Source organism: Pseudorca crassidens, unplaced genomic scaffold (assembly GCF_039906515.1).
Source record: "Pseudorca crassidens isolate mPseCra1 unplaced genomic scaffold, mPseCra1.hap1 Scaffold_146, whole genome shotgun sequence".
In the NCBI taxonomy this organism is placed as follows: Eukaryota; Metazoa; Chordata; class Mammalia; order Artiodactyla; family Delphinidae; genus Pseudorca; species Pseudorca crassidens.
In genome coordinates, this window is record NW_027136073.1 from 279,142 (window position 1) to 304,806 (window position 25,665).

A 25,665-nucleotide genomic window follows, 5' to 3' on the forward strand; every position below is an offset into this window, starting at 1 on the left:
GAACTTTATCTGTGCTCATTTCAATCTCTGGTTTTATGCAGCACCCCAACTCACCTTTCCCATTAAGCAAGCATAAGTTGGTTTTCTAAATTTGAGACCCTGTTCTGTTTTGGAATTCAGTTCCTGTGTAGCCAAGTTTACATTCCATGTATTAGTGATATCTTATGATGTTTCTTTTTCTGTGTGACTTATTTCAGTTAGAACCATCGTACCTGAATCCACTCATTATGCTGCTATGGGCCTGATGACATAGATTTCATTGCTGAGTGATACTGCATTGTACATAAGTACCACAAGTTCTTTATCCATTTTTCACTTTCTGTGATACTGAACTTGTACGGTAAACGAGGTTCTTGTAAACAGAGGTGTCCCAAACTTTGGGGTGGCTGTGTCTTTTTGATTTTAATTTCCCTAAGCTATAGGACCATAAGTGGAAGTGCCCTAGGCTCTGTTGCTTTGTTTTTTAGATGTTTCAGGAAACACCATACACTTCTCCCAAGTGTCTGTTGGCAATTTACATCCCGCCAATCAGCATAACAAGGCTCCCAGTTCTCCATGGCCTGTCCTGCCTTTCTGGATTTTACACTTTTTTCAGATGGCCCTTTTGACCGGGGGGAAGTGAGTCTTCATTGTAGTGCAGATTTCCTTTGCAAGCTTGCTTGGTTGGCCAAAAAGGGCGTATGCGTTTTTTCCTGAATATATTCAGGAAAAAACGCATACGCCCTTTTTGGCCAAGTGCATCATTGTGGACGTTCTGCCTCTTTTCCTATGCTTTCAATGCAATTCCAGTCTACCTCCTGAAATCGGTTTCCTGCAATTCTGCCCCGCTTTCAAGTCCTCTTGGCAGCCTTACTTCAGTATATTTTTGGACGATAGCTGTCATTTATATCTCTGCAGGTTTGTGAATTACAGTGCCCCTGAGCTCCTTTCTTCAACTCGCTTTCTTGTGACCTGGCCGTAACACCGCAGGATGGCTTCAGGCCCTAATCTGGTTCCGGCACGGCACGCTGAGCCTTTGGTTATTTCCTCTTCCTGGTGGGAAATGAGAGTTAAATTTGCCCGTCCAGACACATCCAGCTAGTCTCTCATTGGTTCTCCCTATTCCTGTTCATCTTCCGCAGAAATTGCAAACTGGGCCAAACAGGAGGTTAAAGGCGCTGACTCTCCAAGTGGGGAGAGTGTTAGTAAAGCGTCTGGAATGTTGCACCCGAGTACCAGGGAAGGAAAACTGAGACATATTTGAACACGTCTCCCGTTCACACGGTTGATCATACTCTGGGTTCCACATGCCTGTTTTTGCTGAAGGAAGAATACCTTAAACCTGGAGAGTTGAGACCCGTGGAATGGGTACCATGCAATATGACTTCAAAGGGTCTTCATTTGCTCACCGAACCGCTCCAATCCTATCACTGCTGCGTTTATGCCCCTGTACACACGCTTGATTCTCTTTCAGAGACATAGCAATCCATAGGTTTTAAGATACTTACTAGTCAGGTACATTCTTAGGCGTTTAATATGGGGAGTTGAGTCCATTTCGTTGAGCAAGGAGTAGCTCTTGTCTATTCCATATTTGGCTTAAGGAACTTTATCTGTGCTCATTTCAATCTCTGGTTTTATGCAGCACCCCAACTCACCTTTCCCCTTAAGCAAGCATAAGTTGGTTTTCTAAATTTGAGACCCTGTTCTGTTTTGGAATTCAGTTCCTCTGTAGCCAAGTTTACATTCCGTGTATTAGTGATACCTTATGATGTTTCTTTTTCTGTGTGACTTATTTCAGTTAGAATCATCGTACCTGAATCCACTCATTATGCTGCTACGGGCCTGATGACATAGATTTCATTGCTGAGTGATACTGCATTGTACGTAAGTACCACAAGTTCTTTATCCATTTTTCACTTTCTGTGATATTGAACTTGTACGGTAAACGAGGTTCTTGTAAACAGAGGCGTCCCAAACTTTGGGGTGGCTGTGTCTTTTTGATTTTAATTTCCCTAAGCTATAGGACCATAAGTGGAAGTGCCCTAGGCTCTGTTGCTTTGTTTTTTAGATGTTTCAGGAAACACCATACACTTCTCCCGAGTGTCTGTTGGCAATTTACATCCCTCCCATCAGCATAACAAGGCTCCCAGTTCTCCATGGCCTGTCCTGCCTTTCTGCATTTTACACTTTTTTCAGATGGCCCTTTTGACCGGGGGGAAGTGAGACTTCATTGTAGTGCAGATTTCCTTTGCAAGCTTGCTTGGTTGGCCAAAAAGGGCGTATGCGTTTTTTCCTGAATATATTCAGGAAAAAACGCATACGCCCTTTTTGGCCAAGTGCATCATTGTGGACGTTCTGCCTCTTTTCCTATGCTTTCAATGCAATTCCAGTCTACCTCCTGAAATCGGTTTCCTGCAATTCTGCCCCGCTTTCAAGTCCTCTTGGCAGCCTTACTTCAGTATATTTTTGGACGATAGCTGTCATTTATATCTCTGCAGGTTTGTGAATTACAGTGCCCCTGAGCTCCTTTCTTCAACTCGCTTTCTTGTGACCTGGCCGCAACACCGCAGGATGGCTTCAGGCCCTAATCTGGTTCCGGCACGGCACGCTGAGCCTTTGGTTATTTCCTCTTCCTGGTGGGAAATGAGAGTTAAATTTGCCCGTCCAGACACATCCAGCTAGTCTCTCATTGGTTCTCCCTATTCCTGTTCATCTTCCGCAGAAATTGCAAACTGGGCCAAACAGGAGGTTAAAGACGCTGACTCTCCAAGTGGGGAGAGTGTTAGTAAAGCGTCTGGAATGTTGCACCCGAGTACCAGGGAAGGAAAACTGAGACATATTTGAACACGTCTCCCGTTCACACGGTTGATCATACTCTGGGTTCCACATGCATGTTTTTGCTGAAGGAAGAATACCTTAAACCTGGAGAGTTGAGACCCGTGGAATGGGTACCATGCAATATGACTTCAAAGGGTCTTCATTTGCTCACCGAACCTCTCCAATCCTATCACTGCTGCGTTTATGCCCCTGTACGCATGCTTGATTCTCTTTTGGAGACATAGCAATCCATAGGTTTTAAGATACTTACTAGTCAGGTACATTCTTAGGCGTTTAATATGGGGTGTTGAGTCCATTTCGTTGAGCAAGGAGTAGCTCTTGTCTATTCCATATTTGGCTTAAGGAACTTTATCTGTGCTCATTTCAATCTCTGGTTTTATGCAGCACCCCAACTCACCTTTCCCCTTAAGCAAGCATAAGTTGGTTTTCTAAATTTGAGACCCTGTTCTGTTTTGGAATTCAGTTCCTCTGTAGCCAAGTTTACATTCCGTGTATTAGTGATACCTTATGATGTTTCTTTTTCTGTGTGACTTATTTCAGTTAGAATCATCGTACCTGAATCCACTCATTATGCTGCTACGGGCCTGATGACATAGATTTCATTGCTGAGTGATACTGCATTGTACGTAAGTACCACAAGTTCTTTATCCATTTTTCACTTTCTGTGATGTTGAACTTGTACGGTAAACGCGGTTCTTGTAAACAGAGCCGTTCCAAACATTGGGGTGGCTGTGTCTTTTTGATTTTAATTTCCCTAAGCTATAGGACCATAAGTGGAAGTGCCCTAGGCTCTGTTGCTTTGTTTTTTAGATGTTTCAGGAAACACCATACATTTCTCCCGAGTGTCTGTTGGCAATTTACATCCCGCCCATCAGCATAACAAGGCTCCCAGTTCTCCATGGCCTGTCCTGCCTTTCTGGATTTTACACTTTTTTCAGATGGCCCTTTTGACCGGGGGGAAGTGAGACTTCATTGTAGTGCAGATTTCCTTTGCAAGCTTGCTTGGTTGGCCAAAAAGTGTGTATGCGTTTTTACCTGAATATATTCAGGAAAAAACGCATACGCCCTTTTTGGCCAAGTGCATCATTGTGGACGTTCTGCCTCTTTTCCTATGCTTTCAATGCAATTCCAGTCTACCTCCTGAAATCGGTTTCCTGCAATTCTGCTCCGCTTTCAAGTCCTCTTGGCAGCCTTACTTCAGTATATTTTTGGACGATAGCTGTCATTTATAACTCTGCAGGTTTATGCATTACAGTGCCCCTGAGCTCCTTTCTTCAACTCGCTTTCTTGTGAGCTGGCCGCAACACCGCAGGATGGCTTCAGGCCCTAATCTGGTTCCGGCACGGCACGCTGAGCCTTTGGTTATTTCCTCTTCCTGGTGGGAAATGACAGTTAAATTTGCCCGTCCAGACACCTCCAGCTAGTCTCTCATTGGTTCTCCCTATTCCTGTTCATCTTCCGCAGAAATTGCAAACTGGGCCAAACAGGAGGTTAAAGGCACTGACTCTCCAAGTGGGGAGAGTGTTAGTAAAGCGTCTGGAATATTGCACCCGAGTACCAGGGGAAGAAAACTGAGACATAGTTGAACACGTCTCCCGTTCACACGGTTGATCATACTCTGGGTTCCACATGCATGTTTTAGCTGAAGGAAGAATACCTTAAACCTGGAGAGTTGAGACCCGTGGAATGGGTACCATGCAATATGACTTCAAAGGGTCTTCATTTGCTCACCGAACCTCTCCAATCCTATCACTGCTGCGTTTATGCCCCTGTACACATGCTTGATTCTCTTTTGGAGACATAGCAATCCATAGGTTTTAAGATACTTACTAGTCAGGTACATTCTTAGGCGTTTAATATGCGGTGTTGAGTCCATTTCGTTGAGCAAGGAGTAGCTCTTGTCTATTCCATATTTGGCTTAAGGAACTTTATCTGTGCTCATTTCAATCTCTGGTTTTATGCAGCACCCCAACTCACCTTTCCCCTTAAGCAAGCATAAGTTGGTTTTCTAAATTTGAGACCCTGTTCTGTTCTGTAATTCAGTTCCTGTGTAGCCAAGTTTACATTCCGTGTATTACTGATATCTTATGATGTTTCTTTTTCTGTGTGACTTATTTCAGTTAGAATCATCATACCTGAATCCACTCATTGTGCTGCTAAGGGCCTGATGACATAGATTTCATTGCTGAGTGATATTGCTTTGTAAGTAAATACCACAACTTCTTTATCCATTTTTCACTTTCTGCGATGTTGAACTTGTACAGTAAACGAGGTTCTTGTAAACAGAGCCGTACCATACTTTGGGGTGGCTGTGTCTTTTTGATTTTAATTTCCCTAAGCTATAGGACCATATGTGGAAGTGCCCTAGGCTCTGTTGCTTTGTTTTTTAGATGTTTCAGGAAACACCATACACTTCTCCCGAGTGTCTGTTGGCAATTTACATCCCTCCCATCAGCATAACAAGGCTCCCAGTTCTCCATGGCCTGTCCTGCCTTTCTGGATTTTACACTTTTTTCAGATGGCCCTTTTGATCGGGGGGAAGTGAGACTTCATTGTAGTGCAGATTTCCTTTACAAGCTTGCTTGGTTGGCCAAAAAGTGCGTATGCGTTTTTTCCTGAATATATTCAGGAAAAAACGCATACGCACTTTTTGGCCAGGTGCATCATTGTGGACGCTCTGCCTCTTTTCCTATGCTTTCAATGCAATTCCAGTCTACCTCCTGAAATCGGTTTCCTGCAATTCTGCCCCGTTTTCAAGTCCTCTTGGCAGCCATACTTCAGTATATTTTTGGACGATAGCTGTCATTTATAACTCTGCAGGTTTGTGAATTACAGTGCCCCTGAGCTCCTTTCTTCAACTCGCTTTCTTGTGAGCTGGCCGCAACACCACAGGATGGCTTCAGGCCCTAATCTGGTTCCGGCACGGCACGCTGAGCCTTTGGTTATTTCCTCTTCCTGGTGGGAAATGAGAGTTAAATTTGCCCGTCCAGACACCTCCAGCTAGTCTCTCATTGGTTCTCCCTATTCCTGTTCATCTTCCGCAGAAATTGCAAACTGGGCCAAACAGGAGGTTAAAGGCGCTGACTCTCCAAGTGGGGAGAGTGTTAGTAAAGCGTCTGGAATGTTGCACCCGAGTACCAGGGGAGGAAAACTGAGACATATTTGAACACGTCTCCCGTTCACACGGTTGATCATACTCTGGGTTCCACATGCATGTTTTAGCTGAAGGAAGAATACCTTAAACCTGGAGAGTTGAGACCCGTGGAATGGGTACCATGCAATATGACTTCAAAGGGTCTTCATTTGCTCACCGAACCTCTCCAATCCTATCACTGCTGCGTTTATGCCCCTGTACACATGCTTGATTCGCTTTCGGAGACATAGCAATCCATAGGTTTTAAGATACTTACTAGTCAGGTACATTCTTAGGCGTTTAATATGGGGTGTTGAGTCCATTTCGTTGAGCAAGGAGTAGCTCTTGTCTATTCCATATTTGGCTTAAGGAACTTTATCTGTGCTCATTTTAATCTCTGGTTTTATGCAGCACCCCAACTCACCTTTCCCCTTAAGCAAGCATAAGTTGGTTTTCTAAATTTGAGACCCTGTTCTGTTCTGTAATTCAGTTCCTGTGTAGCCAAGTTTACATTCCGTGTATTACTGATATCTTATGATGTTTCTTTTTCTGTGTGACTTATTTCAGTTAGAATCATCATACCTGAATCCACTCATTGTGCTGCTAAGGGCCTGATGACATAGATTTCATTGCTGAGTGATATTGCTTTATAAGTAAATACCACAACTTCTTTATCCATTTTTCACTTTCTGTGATGTTGAACTTGTACTGTAAACGAGGTTCTTGTAAACAGAGCAGTCCCAAACTTTGGGGTGGCTGTGTCTTTTTGATTTTAATTTCCCTAAGCTATAGGACCATAAGTGGAAGTGCCCTAGGCTCTGTTGCTTTGTTTTTTAGATGTTTCAGGAAGCACCATACACTTCTCCCGAGTGTCTGTTGGCAATTTACATCCCTCCCATCAGCATAACAAGGCTCCCAGTTCTCCATGGCCTGTCCTGCCTTTCTGGATTTTACACTTTTTTCAGATGGCCCTTTGGACCGGGGGGAAGTGAGACTTCATTGTAGTGTAGATTTCCTTTGCAAGCTTGCTTGGTTGGCCAAAAAGGGCGTATGCGTTTTTTCCTGAATATATTCAGGAAAAAACGCATACGCCCTTTTTGGCCAAGTGCATCATTGTGGACGTTCTGCCTCTTTTCCTATGCTTTCAATGCAATTCCAGTCTACCTCCTGAAATCGGTTTCCTGCAATTCTGCCCTGCTTTCAAGTCCTCTTGGCAGCCTTACTTCAGTATATTTTTGGACGATAGCTGTCATTTATAACTCTGCAGGTTTGTGAATTACAGTGCTCCTGAGCTCCTTTCTTCAACTCGCTTTCTTGTGACCAGGCCGCAACACCACAGGATGGCTTCAGGCCCTAATCTGGTTCCGGCACGGCACGCTGAGCCTTTGGTTAATTCCTCTTCCTGGTGGGAAATGAGAGTTAAATTTGCCCGTCCAGACACCTCCAGCTAGTCTCTCATTGGTTCTCGCTATTCCTGTTCATCTTCCGCAGAAATTGCAAACTGGGCCAAACAGGAGGTTAAAGGGACTGACTCTCCAAGTCGGGAGAGTGTTAGTAAAGCATCTGGAATGTTGCACCCGAGTACCAGGGTACTTAAACTGAGACATATTTGAACACGTCTCCCGATCACACGGTTGATCATACTCTAGGTTCCACATGCATGTTTTAGCTGAAGGAAGAATACCTTAAACCTGGGTAGTTGAAACCCGTGGAATGGGTACCATGCAATATGACTTCAAAGGGTCTTCATTTGCTCACCGAACCTCTCCAATCCTATCACTGCTGCGTTTATGCCCCTGTACACATGCTTGATTCGCTTTCGGAGACATAGCAATCCATAGGTTTTAAGATACTTACTAGTCAGGTACATTCTTAGGCGTTTAATATGGGGTGTTGAGTCCATTTCGTTGAGCAAGGAGTAGCTCTTGTCTATTCCATATTTGGCTTAAGGAACTTTATCTGTGCTCATTTCAATCTCTGGTTTTATGCAGCACCCCAACTCACCTTTCCCCTTAAGCAAGCATAAGTTGGTTTTCTAAATTTGAGACCCTATTCTGTTTTGGAATTCAGTTCCTGTGTAGCCAAGTTTACATTCCGTGTATTAGTGATATCTTATGATGTTTCTTTTTCTGTGTGACTTATTTCAGGTAGAATCATCGTACCTGAATCCACTCATTATGCTGCTACGGGCCTGATGACATAGATTTCATTGCTGAGTGATACTGCATTGTACGTAAGTACCACAAGTTCTTTATCCATTTTTCACTTTCTGTGATATTGAACTTGTACGGTAAACGAGGTTCTTGTAAACAGAGGCGTCCCAAACTTTGGGGTGCTCTGTCTTTTTTATTTTAATTTCCCTAAGTTATAGGACCATAAGTGGAAGTGCCCTAGGCTCTGTTGCTTTGTTTTTTAGATATTTCAGGAAACACCATACACTTCTCCCGAGTGTCTTTTGGCAATTTACATCCCGCCCATAAGCATAACAAGGCTCCCAGTTCTCCATGGCCTGTCCTGACTTTCTGGATTTTACACTTTTTTCAGATGGCCCTTTTGACCGGGGGGAAGTGAGACTTCATTGTAGTGCAGATTTCCTTTGCAAGCTTGCTTGGTTGGCCAAAAAGGGCGTATGCGTTTTTTCCTGAATATATTCAGGAAAAAACGCATACGCCCTTTTTGGCCAAGTGCATCATTGTGGACGTTCTGCCTCTTTTCCTATGCTTTCAATGCAATTCCAGTCTACCTCCTGAAATCGGTTTCCTGCAATTCTGCCCCGCTTTCAAGTCCTCTTGGCAGCCTTACTTCAGTATATTTTTGGACGATAGCTGTCATTTATATCTCTGCAGGTTTGTGAATTACAGTGGCCCTGAGCTCCTTTCTTCAACTCGCTTTCTTGTGAGCTGGCCGCAACACCGCAGGATGGCTTCAGGCCCTAATCTGGTTCCGGCACAGCACGCTGAGCCTTTGGTTATTTCCTCTTCCTGGTGAGAAATGAGAGTTAAATTTGCCCGTCCAGACACATCCAGCTAGTCTCTCATTGTTTCTCGCTATTCCTGTTCATCTTCCGCAGAAATTGCAAACTGGGCCAAACAGGAGTTTAAAGGTGCTGACTCTCCAAGTGGGGAGAGTGTTAGTAAAGCGTCTGGAATATTGCACCCGAGTACCAGGGGAGGAAAACTGAGACATATTTGAACACGTCTCCCGTTCACACGGTTGATCATACTCTGGGTTCCACATGCATGTTTTTGCTGAAGGAAGAATACCTTAAACCTGGAGAGTTGAGACCCGTGGAATGGGTACCATGCAATATGACTTCAAAGGGTCTTCATTTGCTCACCGAACCTCTCCAATCCTATCACTGCTGCGTTTATGCCCCTGTACACACGCTTGATTCTCTTTTGGAGACGTAGCAATCCATAGGTTTTAAGATACTTACTAGTCAGGTACATTCTTAGGCGTTTAATATGGGGTGTTGAGTCCATTTCGTTGAGCAAGGAGTAGCTCTTGTCTATTCCATATTTGGCTTAAGGAACTTTATCTGTGCTCATTTCAATCTCTGGTTTTATGCAGCACCCCAACTCACCTTTCCCCTTAAGCAAGCATAAGTTGGTTTTCTAAATTTGAGACCCTGTTCTGTTCTGTAATTCAGTTCCTGTGTAGCCAAGTTTACATTGCATGTATTAGTGATATCTTATGATGTTTCTTTTTCTGTGTGACTTATTTCAGTTAGAATCATCGTACCTGAATCCACTCATTATGCTGCTATGGGCCTGATGACATAGATTTCATTGCTGAGTGATACTGCATTGTACGTAAGTACCACAAGTTCTTTATCCATTTTTCACTTTCTGTGATACTGAACTTGTACGGTAAACGAGGTTCTTGTAAACAGAGGCGTCCCAAATTTTGGGGTGGCTGTGTCTTTTTGATTTTAATTTCCCTAAGCTATAGGACCATAAGTGGAAGTGCCCTAGGCTTTGTTGCTTTGTTTTTTAGATGTTTCAGGAAACACCATACACTTCTCCCGAGTGTCTGTTGGCAATTTACATCCCGCCCATCAGCATAACAAGGCTCCCAGTTCTCCATGGCCTGTCCTGCCTTTCTGGAATTTACACTTTTTTCAGATGGCCCTTTTGACCAGGGGGAAGTGAGACTTCATTGTAGTGCAGATTTCCTTTGCAAGCTTGCTTGGTTGGCCAAAAAGGGCATATGCGTTTTTTCCTGAATATATTCAGGAAAAAACGCATACGCCCTTTTTGGCCAAGTGCATCATTGTGGACGTTCTGCCTCTTTTCCTATGCTTTCAATGCAATTCCAGTCTACCTCCTGAAATTGGTTTCCTGCAATTCTGCCCCACTTTCAAGTCCTCCTGGAAGCCTTACTTCAGTGTATTTTTGGACGATAGCTGTCATTTATAACTCTGCAGGTTTGTGAATTACAGTGCCCCTGAGCTCCTTTCTTCAACTCGCTTTCTTGTGAGCTGGCCGCGACACCGCAGCATGGCTTCAGGCCCTAATCTGGTTCCGGGACGGCATGCTGAGCCTTTGGTTAATTCCTCTTCCTGGTGGGAAATGAGAGTTAAATTTGCCCGTCCAGACACCTCCAGCTAATCTCTCATTGGTTCTCGCTATTCCTGTTCATCTTCCGCAGAAATTGCAAACTGGGCCAAACAGGAGGTTAAAGGGACTGACTCTGCAAGTCGGGAGAGTGTTAGTAAAGCGTCTGGAATGTTGCACCCGAGTACCAGGGTACGAAAACTGAGACATATTTGAACACGTCTCCCGATCACATGGTTGATCATACTCTAGGTTCCACATGCATGTTTTAGCTGAAGGAAGAATACCTTAAACCTGGGTAGTTGAAACCCGTGGAATGGGTACCATGCAATATGACTTCAAAGGGGCTTCATTTGCTCACCGAACCTCTCCAATCCTATCACTGCTGCGTTTATGCCCCTGTACACACGCTTGATTCTCTTTCGGAGACATAGCAATCCATAGGTTTTAAGATACTTACTAGTCAGGTACATTCTTAGGCGTTTAATATGGGGTGTTGAGTCCATTTCGTTGAGCAAGGAGTAGCTCTTGTCTATTCCATATTTGGCTTAAGGAACTTTATCTGTGCTCATTTCAATCTGTGGTTTTATGCAGCACCCCAACTCACCTTTCCCCTTAAGCAAGCATAAGTTGGTTTTCTAAATTTGAGACCCTCTTCTGTTTTGGAATTCAGTTCCTGTGTAGCCAAGTTTACATTCCGTGTATTACTGATATCTTATGATGTTTCTTTTTCTGTGTGACTTATTTCAGTTAGAATCATCGTACCTGAATCCACTCATTATGCTGCTACGGGCCTGATGACATAGATTTCATTGCTGAGGGATACTGAATTGTATATAAGTACCACAAGTTCTTTATCCATTTTTCACTTTCTGTGATACTGAACTTGTATGGTAAACGAGGTTCTTGTAAACAGAGGCGTCCCAAACTTTGGGGTGGCTGTGTCTTTTTGATTTTAATTTCCCTAAGCTATAGGACCATAAGTGGAAGTGCCCTAGGCTCTGTTGCTTTGTTTTTTAGATGTTTCAGGAAACACCATACACTTCTCCCGAGTGTCTGTTGGCAATTTACATCCCTCCCATCAGCATAACAAGGCTCCAAGTTCTCCATGGCCTGTCCTGCCTTTCTGGATTTTACACTTTTTTCAGATGGCCCTTTTGACCGGGGGGAAGTGAGACTTCATTGTAGTGCAGATTTCCTTTGCAAGCTTGCTTGGTTGGCCAAAAAGGGCGTATGCGTTTTTTCCTGAATATATTCAGGAAAAAACGCATACGCCCTTTTTGTCCAGGTGCATCATTGTGGACGCTCTGCCTCTTTTCCTATGCTTTCAATGCAATTCCAGTCTACCTCCTGAAATCGGTTTTCTGCAATTCTGCCCCGCTTTCAACTCCTCTTGGTAGCCTTACTTCAGTATATTTTTGGACGATAGCTGTCATTTATAACTCTGCAAGTTTGTGAATTACAGTGCCCCTGAGTTCCTTTCTTCAACTCGCTTTCTTGTGACCTGGCCGCAACACCGCAGGATGGCTTCAGGCCCTAATCTGGTTCCGGCACGGCACGCTGACCCTTTGGTTAATTCCGCTTCCTGGTGGGAAATGAGAGTTAAATTTGCCCGTCCAGACACCTCCAGCTAGTCTCTCATTGGTTTTCGCTATTCCTGTACATCTTCCGCAGAAATTGTAAACTGGGCCATACAGGAGTTTAAAGGGACTGACTCTCCAAGTCGGGAGAGTGTTAGTAAAGCGTCTGGAATGTTGCACCCGAGTACCAGGGTACGAAAACTGAGACATATTTGAACACGTCTCCCGTTCACATGGTTGATCATACTCTGGGTTCCACATGCATGTTTTAGCTGAAGGAAGAATACCTTAAACCTGGGTAGTTGAAACACGTGGAATGGGTACCATGCAATATGACTTCAAAGGGTCTTCATTTGCTCACCGAACCTCTCCAATCCTATCACTGCTGAGTTTATGCCCCTGTACACACGCTTGATTCTCTTTTGGAGACATAGCAATCCATAGGTTTTAAGATACTTACTAGTCAGGTACATTCTGAGGCGTTTAATATGGGGTGTTGAGTCCATTTCGTTGAGCAAGGAGTAGCTCTTGTCTATTCCATATTTGGCTTAAGGAACTTTATCTGTGCTCATTTCAATCTGTGGTTTTATGCAGCACCCCAACTCACCTTTCCCCTTAAGCAAGCATAAGTTGGTTTTCTAAATTTGAGACCCTCTTCTGTTTTGGAATTCAGTTCCTGTGTAACCAAGTTTACATTCTGTGTATTACTGATATCTTATGATGTTTCTTTTTCTGTGTGACTTATGTCACTTAGAATCATCGTACCTGAATCCACTCATTATACTTCTACGGGCCTGATGACATAGATTTCATTGCTGAGGGATACTGCATTGTATATAAGTACCACAAGTTCTTTATCCATTTTTCACTTTCTGTGATACTGAACTTGTATGGTAAATGAGGTTCTTGTAAACAGAGGCGTCCCAAACTTTGGGGTGGCTGTGTCTTTTTGATTTTAATTTCCCAAAGCTATAGGACCATAAGTGGAAGTGCCCTAGGCTCTGTTGCTTTGTTTTTTAGATGTTTCAGGAAACACCATACACTTCTCCCAAGTGTCTGTTGGCAATTTACATCCCGCCCATCAGCATAACAAGGCTCCCAGTTCTCCATGGCCTGTCCTGCCTTTCTGGATTTTACACTTTTTTCAGATGGCCCTTTTGACCGGGGGGAAGTGAGACTTCATTGTAGTGCAGATTTCCTTTGCAAGCTTGCTTGGTTGGCCAAAAAGGGCGTATACGTTTTTTCCTGAATATATTCAGGAAAAAACGCATACGCCCTTTTCGGCCAAGTGCATCATTGTGGACGTTCTGCCTCTTTTCCTATGCTTTCAATGCAATTCCAGTTTAACTCCTGAAATCGGTTTCCTGCAATTCTGCCCCGCTTTCAAGTCCTCTTGGCAGCCTTACTTCAGTATATTTTTGGACGATAGCTGTCATTTATAACTCTGCAGGTTTGTGAATTACAGTGCCCCTGAGCTTCTTTCTTCAACTCGCTTTCTTGTGAGCTGGCCGCAACACCGCAGGATGGCTTCAGGCCCTAATCTGGTTCCGGCACGGCACGCTGAGCCTTTGGTTATTTCCTCTTCCTGGTGGGAAATGAGAGTTAAATTTGCCCGTCCAGACACCTCCAGCTAGTCTCTCATTGGTTCTCGCTATTCCTGTTCATCTTCCGCAGAAATTGCAAAGTGGGCCAAACAGGAGGTTAAAGGGACTGACTCTCCAAGTGGGGAGAGTGTTAGTAAAGCGTCTGGAATGTTGCACCCGAGTACCAGGGGAAGAAAACTGAGACATATTTGAACACGTCTCCCGTTCACATGGTTGATCATACTCTGGGTTCCACATGCATGTTTTAGCTGAAGGAAGAATACCTTAAACCTGGAGAGTTGAGACCTGTGGAATGGGTACTATGCACTTTGACTTCAAAGGGTCTTCATTTGCTCACCGAACCTCTCCAATCCTATCACTGCTGCGTTTATGCCCCTGTACATACGCTTGATTCTCTTTTGGAGACACAGCAATCCATAGGTTTTAAGATACTTACTAGTCAGGTACATTCGTAGGCGTTTAATATGGGGTGTTGAGTCCATTTCGTTGAGCAAGGAGTAGCTCTTGTCTATTCCATATTTGGCTTAAGGAACTTTATCTGTGCTCATTTCGATCTCTGGTTTTATGCAGCACCCCAAGTCACCTTTCCCCTTAAGCAAGCATAAGTTGGTTTTCTAAATTTGAGACCCTGTTCTGTTTTGTAATTCAGTTCCTGTGTAGCCAAGTATACATTCCGTGTATTAGTGATATCTTATGATGTTTCTTTTTCTGTGTGACTTATTTCAGTTAGAATCATCATACCTGAATCCACTCATTATGCTGCTACGGGCCTGATGACATAGATTTCATTGCTGAGTGATATTGCATTGTACGTAAGTACCACAACTTCTTTATCCATTTTTCACTTTCTGCGATATTGAACTTGTACCGTAAACGAGATTCTTGTAAACAGAGCTGTCCCAAATTTTGGGGTGGCTGTGTCTTTTTTATTTTAATTTCCCTAAGCTATAGGACCATAAGTGGAAGTGCCCTAGGCTCTGTTGCTTTGTTTTTTAGATGTTTCAGGAAACACCATACACTTCTCCCAAGTGGCTGTTGGCAATTTTCATCCTACCCATCAGCATAACAAGGCACCCAGTTCTCCATGGCCTGTCCTGCCTTTCTGGATTTTACACTTTTTTCAGATGGCCCTTTTGACCGGGGGGAAGTGAGACTTCATTGTAGTGCAGATTTCCTTTGCAAGCTTACTTAGTTGTCCAAAAAGGGCGTATGCGTTTTTTCCTGAATATATTCAGGAAAAAATGCATACGCCCGTTTTGGCCAAGTGCATCATTGTCTACGTTCTGCCTCTTTTCCTATGCTTTCAATGCAATTCCAGTCTACCTCCTGAAATCGGTTTCCTGCAATTCTGCCCCGCTTTCAAGTCCTCTTGGCAGCCTTACTTCAGTATATTTTTGGACAATAGCTGTCATTTATAACTCTGCAGGTTTGTGAATTACAGTTCCCCTGAGCTCCTTTCTTCAACTCGCTTTCTTGTGAGCTGGCCAAAACACCGCAGGATGGCTTCAGGCCCTAATCTGGTTCCGGCACGGCACGCTGAGCCTTTGGTTAATTCCTCTTCCTGGTGGGAAATGAGAGTTAAATTTGCCCGTCCAGACACCTCCAGCTAGTCTCTAATTGGTTCTCCCAATTCCTGTTCATCTTCCGCAGAAATGGCAAACTGGGCCAAACAGGAGGTTAAAGGCACTGACTCTCCAAGTCGGGAGAGTGTTAGTAAAGCGTCTGGAATGTTGCACCCGAGTACCAGGGGAAGAAAACTGAGACATATTTGAACACGTCTCCCGATCACATGGTTGATCATACTGTGAGTTCCACATGCATGTTTTAGCTGTAGGAAGAATACCTTAAACCTGGTGAGTTGAGACCCGTGGAATGGGTACCCTGCAATACGACTTCAAAGCGTCTTCATTTGCTCAGCGAACCTCTCCAATGTTATCACTGCTGCGATTATATCCCTGTACACACGCTTGATTCTCTTTCAGAGAGATAGGAATCCATATGTGTTAAGATACTTACTAGTCAGGTACATTCTTAGGCGTTTAATATGGGGTGTTGAGTCCATTTCATTGAGCAAGGAGTAGCTCTTTTCTATTCCATATTTGGCTTAAGGAACTTTATCTGTGCTAATTTCAATCTCTGGTTTTATGCAGCACCCCAACTCACCTTTCCCCTTAAGCAAGCATAAGTTGGTTTTCTAAATTTGAGACCCTCTTCTGTTTTGTAATTCAGTTCCTGTGTAGCCAAGTTTACATTCCGTGTATTAGTGATATCTTATGATGTTTCTTTTTCTGTGTGACTTATTTCAGTTAGAATCATCATACCTGAATCCACTCATTATGCTCCTACGGGCCTGATGACATAGATTTCATTGCTGAGTGATATTGCATTAAACATAAGTACCACAACTTCCTTATCCATTTTTCACTTTCTGCGATATTGAACTTGTACCGTAAATGAGGTTCATGTAAACAGAGCCGTCCTAACCTTTGAGGTGACTGTGTCTTTTTGATTTTAATTTCCCTAAGCTATAGGACCATAAGTGGAAGTGCCCTAGGCTCTGTTGCTTTGTTTTTTAGATGCTTCAGGAAACACCAAACACATCTCCCGAGTGTCTGTTGGCAATTTACATCCCGCCCATCAGCATAACAAGGCTCCCAGTTCTCCATGGCCTGTCCTGCCTTTCTGGATTTTACACTTTTTTCAGATGGCCCTTTTGACCGGGGGGAAGTGAGACTTCATTGTAGTGCAGATTTCCTTTGCAAGCTTGCTTGGTTGGCCAAAAAGGGCGTATGCGTTTTTTCCTGAATATATTCAGGAAAAAACGCATACGCCCTTTTTGGCCAAGTGCATCATTGTGGACGTTCTGCCTCTTTTCCTATGCTTTCAATGCAATTCCAGTCTACCTCCTGAAATCGGTTTCCTGCAATTCTGCCCCGCTTTCAAGTCCTCTTGGCAGCTTTACTTCAGTATATTTTTGGACGATCGCTGTCATTTATAACTCTGCAGGTTTGTGAATTACAGTGCCCCTTAGCTACTTTCTTCAACTCGCTTTCTTGTGACCTGGACGCAACACCGCAGGATGGCTTCAGTCCCTAATCTGGTTCCGGCACGGCACGCTGAGCCTTTGGTTAGTTCCTCTTCCTGGTGGGAAATGAGAGTTAAATTTGCCCGTCCAGACACCTCCAGCTAGTCTCTCATTGGTTCTCCCTATTCCTGTTCATCTTCCGCAGAAATTGCAAACTGGGCCAAACAGGAGGTTAAAGGCGCTGACTCTCCAAGTGGGGAGAGTGTTAGTAAAGCGTCTGGAATGTTGCACCCGAGTACCAGGGGAGGAAAACTGAGACATATTTGAACACGTCTCCCTTTCACACAGTTGATCATACTCTGGGTTCTACATGCATGATTTAGCTCAAGGAAGAATACCTTAAATCTGGAGAGTTGAAACCCGTGGAATGGGTACCATGCAATATGACTTCAAAGGGTCTTCATTTGCTCACCGAACCTCTCCAATCCTATCACTGCTGCGTTTATGCCCCTGTACATACGATTGATTCTCTTTTGGAGACATAGAAATCCATAGGTTTTAAGATACTTACTAGTCAGGTACATTCTTAGGCGTTTAATATGGGGTGTTGAGTCCATTTCGTTGAGCAAGGAGTAGCTCTTGTCTATTCCATATTTGGCTTAAGGAACTTTATCTGTGCTCATTTCAATCTCTGGTTTTATGCAGCACCCCGACTCACCTTTCCTCTTAAGCAAGCATAAGTTGGTTTTCTAAATTTGAGACCCTGTTCTGTTTTGGAATTCAGTTCCTGTGTAGCCAAGTTTACATTCCGTGTATTAGTGATATCTTATGATGTTCCTTTTTCTGTGTGACTTATTTCAGTTAGAATCATCGAACCTGAATCCACTTATTATGCTGCTACGGGCCTGATGACATAGATTTCATTGCTGAGTGATACTGCATTGTACGTAAGTACCACAAGTTCTTTATCCATTTTTCACTTTCTGTGATACTGAACTTGTACGGTAAACGAGGTTCTTGTAAACAGAGGCGTCCCAAACTTTGGGGTGGCTGTGTCTTTTTGATTTTAATTTCCCTAAGCTATAGGACCATAAGTGGAAGTGCCCTAGGCTCTGTTGCTTTGTTTTTTAGATGTTTCAGGAAACACCATACACTTCTCCCGAGTGTCTCTTGGCAATTTACATCCCGCCCATCAGCATAACAAGGCTCCCAGTTCTCCATGGCCTGTCCTGCCTTTCTGGATTTTACACTTTTTTCAGATGGCCCTTTTGACCGGGGGGAAGTGAGACTTCATTGTAGTGCAGATTTCCTTTGCAAGCTTGCTTGGTTGGCCAAAAAGTGCGTATGCGTTTTTTCCTGAATATATTCAGGAAAAAACGCATACGCCCTTTTTGGCCAAGTGCATCATTGTGGACGTTCTGCCTCTTTTCCTATGCTTTCAATGCAATTCCAGTCTACCTGCTGAAATCGGTTTCCTGCAATTCTGCCCCGCTTTCAAGTCCTCTTGGCAGCCTTACTTCAGTATATTTTTGGACGATCGCTGTCATTTATAACTCTGCAGGTTTGTGAATTACAGTGCCCCTGAGCTCCTTTCTTCAACTCGCTTTCTTTTGAGCTGGCCGCAACACCGCAGGATGGCTTCAGGCCCTAATCTCGTTCCGGCACGGCACGCTGAGCCTTTGGTTAATTCCTCTTCCTGGTGGGAAATGAGAGTTAAATTTGCCCGTCCAGACACCTCCAGCTATTCTCTCATTGGTTCTCCCTATTCCTGTTCATCTTCCGCAGAAATTGCAAACTGGTCCAAACAGGAGGTTAAAGGCGCTGACTCTCCAAGTGGGGAGAGTGTTAGTAAAGCGTATGGAATGTTGCACCCAAGAACCAGGGTATGAAAACTGAGACATATTTGAACACGTCTCCCGATCACATGGTTGATCATACTCTAGGTTCCACATGCATGTTTTAGCTGAAGGAAGAATACCTTAAACCTGGGTAGTTGAAACCCGTGGAATGGGTACCATGCAATATGACTTCAAAGGGTCTTCATTTGCTCACCGAACCTCTCCAATCCTATCACTGCTGCGTTTATGCCCCTGTACACATGCTTGATTCGCTTTCGGAGACATAGCAATCCATAGGTTTTAAGATACTTACTAGTCAGGTACATTCTTAGGCGTTTAATATGGGGTGTTGAGTCCATTTCGTTGAGCAAGGAGTAGCTCTTGTCTATTCCATATTTGGCTTAAGGAACTTTATCTGTGCTCATTTCAATCTCTGGTTTTATGCAGCACCCCAACTCACCTTTCCCCTTAAGCAAGCATAAGTTGGTTTTCTAAATTTGAGACCCTTTTCTGTTCTGTAATTCAGTTCCTGTGTAGCCAAGTTTACATTCCGTGTATTACTGATATCTTATGATGTTTCTTTTTCTGTGTGACTTATTTCAGTTAGAATCATCATACCTGAATCCACTCATTGTGCTGCTACGGGCCTGATGACATAGATTTCATTGCTGAGTGATATTCTTTTGTAAGCAATACCACAAGTTCTTTATCCATTTTTCACTTTCTGTGATATTGAACTTGTACGGTAAACGAGGTTCTTGTAAACAGAGGCGTCCCAAACTTTGGGGTGGCTGTGTCTTTTTGATTTTAATTTCCCTAAGCTATAGGACCATAAGTGGAAGTGCCCTAGGCTCTGTTGCTTTGTTTTTTAGATGCTTCAGGAAACACCAAACACATCTCCCGAGTGTCTGTTGGCAATTTACATCCCGCCCATCAGCATAACAAGGCTCCCAGTTCTCCATGGCCTGTCCTGCCTTTCTGGATTTTACACTTTTTTCAGATGGCCCTTTTGACCGGGGGGAAGTGAGACTACATTGTAGTGTAGATTTCCTTTGCAAGCTTGCTTGGTTGGCCAAAAAGGGCGTATGCGTTTTTTCCTGAATATATTCAGGAAAAAACGCATACGCCCTTTTTGGCCAAGTGCATCATTGTGGACGTTCTGCCTCTTTTCCTATGCTTTCAATGCAATTCCAGTCTACCTCCTGAAATCGGTTTCCTGCAATTCTGCCCCGCTTTCAAGTCCTCTTGGCAGCCTTACTTCAGTATATTTTTGGATGATAGCTGTCATTTATAACTCTGCAGGTTTGTGAATTACAGTGCCCCTGAGCTCCTTTCTTCAACTCACTTTCTTGTGACCTGGCCGCAACACCGCAGGATGGCTTCAGGCCCTAATCTGGTTCCGGCACGGCACGCTGAGCCTTTGGTTAATTCCTCTTCCTGGTGGGAAATGAGAGTTAAATTTGCCCGTCCAGACACCTCCAGCTAATCTCTCATTGGTTCTCGCTATTCCTGTTCATCTTCCGCAGAAATTGCAAACTCGGCCAAACAGGAGGTTAAAGGGACTGACTCTCCCAGTCGGGAGAGTGTTAGTAAAGCGTCTGGAATGTTGCACCCGAGTACCAGGGTACGAAAACTGAGACATATTTGAACACGTCTCCCGATCACATGGTTGATCATACCCTAGGTTCCACATGCATGTTTTAGCTGAAGGAAGAATACATTAAACCTGGGTAGTTGAAACACGTGGAATGGGTACCATGCAATATGACTTCAAAGGGTCTTCGTTTGCTCACCAAACCTCTCCAATCCTATCACTGCTGCCTTTATGCCCCTGTACACATGCTTGATTCTCTTTCGGAGACATAGCAATCCATAGGTTTTAAGATACTTACTAGTCAGGTACATTCTTAGGTGTTTAATATGGGGTGTTGAGTCCATTTTGTTGAGCAAGGAGTAGCTCTTGTCTATTCCATATTTGGCTTAAGGAACTTTATCTGTGCTCATTTCAATCTCTGGTTTTATGCAGCACCCCAACTCACCTTTCCCCTTAAGCAAGCATAAGTTGGTTTTCTAAATTTGAGACCCTGTTCTGTTTTGGAATTCAGTTCCTGTGTAGCCAAGTTTACATTCCGTGTATTAGTGATATCTTATGATGTTTCTTTTTCTGTGTGACTTATTTCAGTTAGAATCATCGTACCTGAATCCACTCATTATGCTGCTACGGGCCTGGTGACATAGATTTCATTGCTGAGTGATACTGCATTGTACGTAAGTTCCACAAGTTCTTTATCCATTTTTCACTTTCTGTGATGTTGAACTTGTATGGTAATCGAGGTTCTTGTAAACAGAGGCGTCCCAAACTTTGGGGTGGCTGTGTCTTTTTGATTTTAATTTCCCTAAGCTATAGGACCATAAGTGGAAGTGCCCTAGGCTCTGTTGCTTTGTTTTTTAGATGTTTCAGGAAACACCATACACTTCTCCCGAGTGTCTGTTGGCAATTTACATCCCGCCCATCAGCATAACAAGGCTCCCTGTTCTCCATGGCCTGTCCTGCCTTTCTGGATTTTACACTTTTTTCAGATGGCCCTTTTGACCGGGGGGAAGTGAGACTTCATTGTAGTGCAGATTTCCTTTGCAAGCTTGCTTGGTTGGCCAAAAAGGGCGTATGCGTTTTTTCCTGAATATATTCAGGAAAAAACGCATACGCCCTTTTTGGCCAAGTGCATCATTGTGGACGTTCTGCCTCTTTTCCTATGCTTTCAATGCAATTCCAGTCTACCTCCTGAAATCGGTTTCCTGCAATTCTGCCCCGCTTTCAAGTCCTCTTGGCAGCCTTACTTCAGTATATTTTTGGATGATAGCTGTCATTTATAACTCTGCAGGTTTGTGAATTACAGTGCCCCTGAGCTCCTTTCTTCAACTCACTTTCTTGTGACCTGGCCGCAACACCGCAGGATGGCTTCAGGCCCTAATCTGGTTCCGGCACGGCACGCTGAGCCTTTGGTTAATTCCTCTTCCTGGTGGGAAATGAGAGTTAAATTTGCCCGTCCAGACACCTCCAGCTAATCTCTCATTGGTTCTCGCTATTCCTGTTCATCTTCCGCAGAAATTGCAAACTCGGCCAAACAAGAGGTTAAAGGGACTGACTCTCCCAGTCGGGAGAGTGTTAGTAAAGCGTCTGGAATGTTGCACCCGAGTACCAGGGTACGAAAACTGAGACATATTTGAACACGTCTCCCGATCACATGGTTGATCATACCCTAGGTTCCACATGCATGTTTTAGCTGAAGGAAGAATACATTAAACCTGGGTAGTTGAAACACGTGGAATGGGTACCATGCAATATGACTTCAAAGGGTCTTCGTTTGCTCACCAAACCTCTCCAATCCTATCACTGCTGCCTTTATGCCCCTGTACACATGCTTGATTCTCTTTCGGAGACATAGCAATCCATAGGTTTTAAGATACTTACTAGTCAGGTACATTCTTAGGTGTTTAATATGGGGTGTTGAGTCCATTTTGTTGAGCAAGGAGTAGCTCTTGTCTATTCCATATTTGGCTTAAGGAACTTTATCTGTGCTCATTTCAATCTCTGGTTTTATGCAGCACCCCAACTCACCTTTCCCCTTAAGCAAGCATAAGTTGGTTTTCTAAATTTGAGACCCTGTTCTGTTTTGGAATTCAGTTCCTGTGTAGCCAAGTTTACATTCCGTGTATTAGTGATATCTTATGATGTTTCTTTTTCTGTGTGACTTATTTCAGTTAGAATCATCGTACCTGAATCCACTCATTATGCTGCTACGGGCCTGGTGACATAGATTTCATTGCTGAGTGATACTGCATTGTACGTAAGTTCCACAAGTTCTTTATCCATTTTTCACTTTCTGTGATGTTGAACTTGTACGGTAATCGAGGTTCTTGTAAACAGAGGCGTCCCAAACTTTGGGGTGGCTGTGTCTTTTTGATTTTAATTTCCCTAAGCTATAGGACCATAAGTGGAAGTGCCCTAGGCTCTGTTGCTTTGTTTTTTAGATGTTTCAGGAAACACCATACACTTCTCCCCAGTGTCTGTTGGCAATTTACATCCCGCCCATCAGCATAACAAGGCTCCCTGTTCTCCATGGCCTGTCCTGCCTTTCTGGATTTTACACTTTTTTCAGATGGCCCTTTTGACCGGGGGGAAGTGAGACTTCATTGTAGTGCAGATTTCCTTTGCAAGCTTGCTTGGTTGGCCAAAAAGGGCGTATGCGTTTTTTCCTGAATATATTCAGGAAAAAACGCATACGCCCTTTTTGGCCAAGTGCATCATTGTGGACGTTCTGCCTCTTTTCCTATGCTTTCAATGCAATTCCAGTCTACCTCCTGAAATCGGTTTCCTGCAATTCTGCCCCGCTTTCAAGTCCTCTTGGCAGCCTTACTTCGGTATATTATTGGACGATAGCTGTCATTTATAACTCTGCAGGTTTGTGAATTACAGTGCCCCTGAGCTCCTTTCTTCAACTCGCTTTCTTGTGAGCTGGCCACAACACCGCAGGATGGCTTCAGGCCCTAATCTGGTTCCGGCACGGTACGCTGAGCCTTTGGTTAATTCCTCTTCCTGGTGGGAAATGAGAGTTAAATTTGCCCGTCCAGACACCTCCAGCTAGTCTCTCATTGGTTCTCGCTATTCTTGTTCATCTTCCGCAGAAATTACAAACTGGGCCAAACAGGAGGTTAAAGGGACTGACTCTCCAAGTGGGGAGAGTGTTAGTAAAGCGTCTGGAATGTTGCACCCGAGTACCAGGGTACGAAAACTGAGACATATTTGAACACGTCTCCCGATCACATGGTTGATCATACTCTAGGTTCCACATGCATGTTTTAGCTGAAGGAAGAATACCTTAAACCTGGGTAGTTGAAACCCGTGGAATGGGTACCATGCAATATGACTTCAAAGGGTCTTCGTTTGCTCACCGAACCTCTCCAATCCTATCACTGCTGCATTTATGCCCCTGTACACATGCTTGATTCGCTTTCCGAGACATAGCAATCCATAGGTTTTAAGATACTTACTAGTCAGGTACATTCTTAGGCGTTTAATATGGGGTGTTGAGTCCATTTCGTTGAGCAAGGAGTAGCTCTTGTCTATTCCATATTTGGCTTAAGGAACTTTATCTGTGCTCATTTCAATCTCTGGTTTTATGCAGCACCCCAACTCACGTTTCCCGTTAAGCAAGCATAAGTTGGTTTTCTAAATTTGAGACCCTGTTCTGTTCTGTAATTCAGTTCCTGTGTAGCCAAGTTTACATTCCGTGTATTACTGATATCTTATGATGTTTCTTTTTCTGTGTGACTTATTTCAGTTAGAATCATCATACCTGAATCCACTCATTGTGCTGCTAAGGGCCTGATGACATAGATTTCATTGCTGAGTGATATTGCTTTGTAAGTAAATACCACAACTTCTTTATCCATTTTTCACTTTCTGCGATGTTGAACTTGTACTATAAACGAGGTTCTTGTAAACAGAGCCGTCCCAAACTTTGGGGTGGCTGTGTCTTTTTGATTTTAATTTCCCTAAGCTATAGGACCATAAGTGGAAGTGCCCTAGGCTCTGTTGCTGTGTTTTTTAGATGTTTCAGGAAACACCAAACACTTCTCCCGAGTGTCTGTTGGCAATTTACATCCCGCCCATCAGCATAACAAGGCTACCAGTTCTCCATGGCCTGTCCTGCCTTTCTGGATTTTACACTTTTTTCAGATGGCCCTTTTGACCGGGGGGAAGTGAGACTTCATTGTAGTGCAGATTTCCTTTGCAAGCTTGCTTGGTTGACCAAAAAGGGCGTATGCGTTTTTTCCCGAATATATTCAGGAAAAAACGCATACGCCCTTTTTGGCCAAGTGCATCATTTTGGACGTTCTACCTCTTTTCCTATGCTTTCAATGCAATTCCAGTCTACCTCCTGAAATCGGTTTCCTGCAATTCTGCCCCGCTTTCAAGTCCTCTTGGCAGCCTTACTTCAGTATATTTTTGGACGATAGCTGTCATTTATAACTCTGCAGGTTTGTGAATTACAGTGCCCCTGAGCTCCTTTCTTCAACTCGCTTTCTTGTGAGCTGTCCGCAACACCGCAGGATGGCTTCAGGCCCTAATCTGGTTCCGGCACGGCACACTGAGCCTTTGGTTATTTCCTCTTCCTGGTGGGAAATGAGAGTGAAATTTGCCCGTCCAGACACCTCCAGCTAGTCTCTCATTGGTTCTCCCTATTCCTGTTCATCTTCCGCAGAAATTGCAAACTGGGCCAAACAGGAGGTTAAAGGGACTGACTCTCCAAGTTAGGACAGTGTTAGTAAAGCGTCTGGAATGTTGCACCCGTGTACCAGGGTACGAAAACTGAGACATATTTGAACACGTCTCCCGTTCACACGGTTGATCATACTCTGGGTTCCACATGCATGTTTTAGCTGAAGGAAGAATACCTTAAACCTGGGTAGTTGAAACCCGTGGAATGGGTACCATGCAATATGACTTCAAAGGGTCTTCATTTGCTCACCGAACCTCTCCAATCCTATCACTGCTGCGTTTATGCCTCTGTACACACGCTTGATTCTCTTTTGGAGACATAGCAATCCATAGGTTTTAAGATACTTACTAGTCAGGTACATTATTAGGCGTTTAATATGGGGTGTTGAGTCCATTTCGTTGAGCAAGGAGTAGCTCTTGTCTATTGCATATTTGGCTTAAGGAACGTTATCTGTGCTCATTTCAATCTCTGGTTTTATGCAGCACCCCAACTCACCTTTTCTCTTAAGCAAACATAAGTTGGTTTTCTAAATTTGAGACCCTGTTCTGTTTTGGAATTCAGTTCCTGTGTAGCCAAGTTTAAATTCCCTGTATTAGTGATATCTTATGATGTTTCTTTTTCTGTGTGACTTATTTCAGTTAGAATCATCGTACCTGAATCCACTCATTATGCTTCTACGGGCCTGATGACATAGATTTCATTGCTGAGTGATACTGCATTGTACATAAGTACCACAAGTTCTTTATCCATTTTTCACTTTCTGTGATACTGAACTTGTACGGTAAACGAGGTTCTTGTAAACAGAGGCGTCCCAAACTTTGGGGTGGC

The 25,665-nt window shown here is 43.7% G+C and overlaps 1 long non-coding RNA gene across 1 annotated transcript in view; it reads left to right on the plus strand.

Moving 5' to 3' along the window:
- Positions 1-25,665, plus strand: part of LOC137218069 (uncharacterized) — a 177,066-nt gene that overhangs the window by 115,644 nt on the left and 35,757 nt on the right. The window contains exon 4 of the long non-coding RNA XR_010940432.1: positions 14,417-14,498. This is a non-coding gene — a long non-coding RNA (uncharacterized lncRNA). The remainder of the gene's footprint in view (positions 1-14,416; positions 14,499-25,665) is intronic.